Source organism: Leuciscus leuciscus (assembly GCF_965113295.1).
Source record: "Leuciscus leuciscus genome assembly, chromosome: 6".
NCBI lineage: Eukaryota > Metazoa > Chordata > Actinopteri > Cypriniformes > Leuciscidae > Leuciscus > Leuciscus leuciscus.
In genome coordinates this window covers 32,485,644-32,491,309 of record NC_138730.1, presented here as the reverse complement: position 1 = coordinate 32,491,309, position 5,666 = coordinate 32,485,644, and the positions used below count along the sequence as shown (strand labels likewise).

The window sequence follows — 5,666 nt, the reverse complement described above, 5'->3', positions numbered from 1 at the left end:
CACAAAAATTAACAAGAGTAATCAAATGAATCTCCCACAAAGCCACATTTATCTCTCATATAACCCAGTACATATACAGTACACCACAATATGGTAACAGCTGCTTTAATGAGAGCGAAATATATACATATATATATATATATATATATATATATATATTTATATATACATATATACAGTATATAGATATATATATATATATATTAGATGGAAAAAAATGCATTTTATTTAACTGAAACAAGTTTTTTTTTTTTTATACAAAAGTCCATAAAACCATAAAACATGACTAAAACTTAAACGATAAAATTGTATAAGGTCTAATTTGTTAATGCATTAACATTAACTAACAATGAGCAACATATTCTTATTAATGTTAGTTACATATTTATGTTCGTTCATTAACTAATGTCTATAAAAGGTAATAATAAATGCTGAGATTAACATTGATAGGGTGAGAAGCTCGGTCACTCGGGAGGAGCTCAGAGTAGAGCCGCTGCTCCTCCACATCGAGAGGGGCCAGCTGAGGTGGCTCGGGCATCTTTTCCGGATGCCTCCTGGTCGCCTTCCCGGAAATGTCCCACCGGGTGGAGGCCCCCGGGCAAAACCTAGGACACGCTGGAGGGACTATGTCTCCCGGCTGGCCTGGGAACTTCTCGGTGTCCCCCCGGAAGTGCTGGAGGATGTGTCCAGGGAGAGGGAGGTCTGGGCATCCCTGCTTAGACTGCTGCCCCCGCGACCCGACCCCGGAGAAGCGGAAGAAGATGGATGGAGATTAACATTAACTAAGATGAATAAATTCAGTAGAAGTATTGTTCATTGTTAGTTCATGTTAACTAGTACTAATGTTAACTGATGAAAGCTTATTGTAGTGTTGTTATATTACCCCTTAAACTTGAATTAAAATAACATTTAAATAAAAACCTAATTCAAAATATTTATAAATATTTATTTAAAAAAACGTATTTTTATAAAACAAAACAAAAAAAAAACATAATATATAAATAATTAAATAACATAATACATAGGAGGAGTCTTAGTGGCACTAACCACACCCACATTATAATATCAGCAAACTACCTCTACAGTGCATTACTTCATCCAAGTCAACATTCAAAATAACAGAGTAAGTGAATATTCACAAAAACTCCTAAAAGCAAACAGAGCATTGATTCATAAATCTGTAAACATAAAACTATTTAAAACCGTTCTGATCAACATGAAGAGATGTCTACTGCTGACTCTTATTGCAGTATCAGGTAACTTACACTTTCAACATTTTAGATGCTTTGGTTCAAAACGATAAGATTTTTTATTATTTAAATGCAGGTGTGTTTGCTGACAGCATTGGACCGAATGACAAGGATACTAATATGATCATAAGAGAAGGAGAGTCTGTGACACTGAGATGCTCATATGATACAAGCAGCAGTTATGTTTTGCTTTACTGGTTCAGACAGTATCCTAACAGAGAACCCGAATATTTACTGTATAAAGGTGCTCAATCATGGAGCTATAAGGAGGACATATCAAATGATCGGTTTCAGACGACTACATCCCAGTCATCCACATCACTCACAATTGATGAAGCAGCTCTGTCAGATTTAGCTCTTTATTACTGTGCTATGAAGAGTCGACTATACAGCCCAGTGTTACAAGTGCCTGATAGGCTTTACAAAAACTCACACATAAAAATATAGCTTTGAAAGTCAGTAATCAAATGTGCATCAAACCACTTTTGGAAAACCACAGAGACTGTAACAGAATTTGGAGACACCTGCTGAACACACACAGGACTGAAGTGAATGTTATCCTGTTGTTATGTTATGCAGTGCAAATATTTTACATTTGAAACATATGAAATACATTTATATCTAGATTTCTCAAATCTAGGTGTTGACAAGGGTTGCATTCATAAATACTTGACCTCTCATATATACATTCTTAATCAGGGGAGTGCAATATAATCTTTGTATTTAAATTATCCCCTACCTTGCTATAAGTTTACATACTACTAAAATGTTATTCAGAGGAAATACTGACAAAAACAGTAACTCAAACAGAAGATAAAGTGAAATGATAGATAAATTAACAGTTCTGTGTAAAATACATACTATAAATAACAAACTAAATGAATAATAAAAAAATAAAAAAAATCACACTTACTGAAACTAAAAAGAAAACAATATGGAAAGAGAAAAACATGTGTCGATTCAACAGATCAAGCTCCTCCCAGACGATATATGTGTGACAGTATTAAAACAGTTTATCAAAGACAAGCTGAAACAACTACACACTCTCCAGTGGATTTAAATATTTCAGTCATTTACACAGAACAGTTATAATGGCTCACTGGGAAAGATATTTTATCTTCTTTATAATGCATTTCTGGGGTGAGTAGGATCTTTCTGAGTCTCTAAATTTGCCATAAAGATATTAAAACATGCAGAATATGAATTGATAATGCTTATTCTTTTCCAGTATGTGACTCTCTGGAGAGTGTTGACCAGAATACAACAGTTCAAACTGCTTTTGTAGGCAGATCAGTAACGATTAACTGTACGTATGAAACCAGTGATCCATCCCCAAATCTCTTCTGGTACCAGCAAAAGATTAATGGAATCCCCAAATACATGATGATGATATATGCTACAAATGTACAAAATGACAAAGACTTTGAGAAGAGATTTACTGCAAATCACACCAAAACTTCAAAATCGGTTCCTCTGACAATCCAGGATGTGTGTGTGTCTGACTCTGCTGTGTATTACTGTGCTCTGAGGCCCACTGTGACTCAAACACACTCAACACTCATACAAAAACTCTCATGGTCTTGAGTTACACTTCCTGATGGTTGATGATATTTGCAACCTTGTAATAACTCTTGCAATGCAGAAGAGGGCGACAAACAGTTACTCTACAAATTATTTTGAAGTAGTCTTGAGCTCAACTTTGACAAAAACTCCCTCTCTATATTCATAAACAATGCTCTTTCTAGTGATGATGCTTCATTCACTGAGGGTCATTTGACTACTCATTACTATAACACCATATACACCAAATACTTTTGCATTGGCTGATTTTCTAATTTTAAACATTAAAATCTCAACAGATCTGTTGTGTACCAAAATTAATCTGCCAGAAAAAGACCTTTGAGTCAGATTTACAAAACACGTATAACTTTAAGTGAAACCATTGCGATGTTCCAGAAGATGTGCATAAACAGTAGTGATACACATCTCATCCTCATTTGACATGTAATACTTGATTTAACAACATGGAAAGATACTCCTTCCCGGTGGGTGGAGCTCAACTTTGTTCAAAGCAACCAAAGTCACCTTTTACAGTACATGAGACTTTTCTTTGCTTTTTTGATATTAAAATTATAGCTTGCCATTACAGAATGTCTACTTGGATCAGATTTTCACTCATTCTTTATTCATTTTCTTTAGGTATGTAATCTATATTCCATCATCTCTATTTCATGACTTAGTTTTAGGCTACTTAATAATTTACAAATATTTCGTTATTGATTTTAGATTGCCGAGCAGAGGATAGTGTTACTCAGCCAGCAGAAGTTCAAACTGCTACTGCAGGTCAAACAGTGACTATGGACTGCACATACAAAACCAGTGCATTCCCAACACTTTTCTGGTACCAATATAAAGCAAATCATTTTCCAAAATATATGCTGAAGAGATATGCTGGATCGAGCGATGAGGATGAAGATTTTAAGGAGAGATTTCATGCAAATCTCAACACCTCTTTAACATCAGTTCCTCTGACAATCCAGGATGAGTGTGTCTGACTCTGCTGTGTATTACTGTGCTCTGAAGCCCACTGTGACTCATACACACTCAACACTCATACAAAAAACTGAGCTTCAAAACATCCACTATACTCATATGTAATGTAGTACTACAGATTGAACATATATTGAATAGCATAATTAAACCATATTTTAAAATTAAGATGTCTATTTATCTAAATGATCATTATAATAAATAGGCTAGTTTAACATTCATAAACGAATAATTATTTAGGTTAAAATGAAATAACTCAAATAAAATATATTGAGTTTTTCAGATAAAGAAAAGCTGTCAAATGGAGTGTGGTTTCTCTCCTTTTATGTCATTTAAATTAAATAGATGCATCAATAGAAGATAAGACAATATATATTCTGGCCCATGTCTGTTTTTTTGTTTGTTTGTTTTTTAAATTAAGGATCCTTTGTGCAGAAATAAAGTGATATTGCAACCTACATAATAGAATTTAGAACACATTGGACATTAAACACTCCAGCTGACCTCAAAAGAACCACGCAGTGCAGAGTTAGAAGAAACAAAACTTCCATGCAGTTGAAGAGCACAGATATATTATTATAATTTTTTTTGTCCTTAATCATTTTTTTTGTCTTTGTCACAAATGAGCAAAGCTTAACCCGATCACCAGGCATATATTATGATTTTATTCATTGTTGTCCTTAAGTAAGTTAATAAACCTAAAATATTTGACTGCAGATCTTTTCTAATGTTTGTTACCAATTTAAATGACACTGATAATATATTTATTTTAAATGCATTATGTTCTTATGTCTTCACATGATGCTTTAGCAAGGACACTGTTAATCAGCCAAAGGAGAAAAAAACTGCCTTTTTTGAAGGAGAGCAGGTCAATCTCAACTGTGAATAAAAAACACTTCAACTAACTCCATACCGTTACCATTCAGCGCTCTAATGGCCTTCCTGAATATATACTGATGAGATACAAATTTGGATCAAGCAGCAGCTCTAAATTTGAAAACAGATTTGATGCCAGATTGGACTCAAATTCAGTGTGTGTGTGTGTGTGTGTGTGTGTGTGTGTGTGTGTGTGTGTGTGTGTGTGTCCAACGCTATCTCACAACCAATTCGTACGAATTTATACGATTTGTCTAAACCAAGCGGCAACCTCCCCGTCTCTCTCTTGAAACCAACACGGAAGTGAGTTAAACTGCAATTCGTTGACTGGCCGCTTGAGGCTGGCTGCACAAGTGAGTCAAATCTGTATCTCCCCCATGTTAAAATTGCCAACTTTACAGCAGAAAAAAACATGTTTACAGCCTGGTTCCCTATGTTGCTTTGGTCTATACAGCTAATTTTGCCCTTCATAACAACTGTGAGGGGGGTGAATTTTTTTATAACTCATCCGTTTAGTTGATTAATATTTAAAGTTCTGCATAATTAAGGGTGTGGCCACTTGAGTGACAGTTGGATTGCAGCTGATGTCAATGCTAGCCGTTTGTCTGCTGTTACTAGCCGTCACTTCACCTCAGCATATATGTTAGCTGTTGAACTTGCCATCTCTGCAGTGTTTTGTGCTTTTTTTCGGGATTATTTCATACAATTTAACACACCCATTACTTCGCCCACGGCTTAGGATTCCGTCGTTGTCGTCGAGTATCGTTCCAGAGAACAACCAGCACTGTATTTCAGTTGTTTTCCTCTGTGAACATGCACTAATGGATGTTTGACAATTTCGTTGCTTTTTGGAGTTTTCAGATTTAAAAACGTCAATAAAGGCTCGTTCGTTCTGCTCTCACGGAACAGATAGATTATAATATGCTTATGTAAGTTACCGTCAGATGAAATCCTGCAGGTGTCGGCGCTTTCTCCGTCCATGCAATAAAT

At 35.3% G+C, this 5,666-nt stretch overlaps 1 long non-coding RNA gene across 1 annotated transcript; it reads left to right on the top strand.

Moving 5' to 3' along the window:
* Positions 1-2,212: 2,212 nt before the first annotated feature.
* Positions 2,213-3,837, top strand: LOC309500461. Its single transcript, XR_014206618.1, has 3 exons — positions 2,213-2,390; positions 2,479-3,449; positions 3,537-3,837. It is a non-coding gene; the product is annotated as an uncharacterized lncRNA (long non-coding RNA).
* Positions 3,838-5,666: the final 1,829 nt, after the last annotated feature.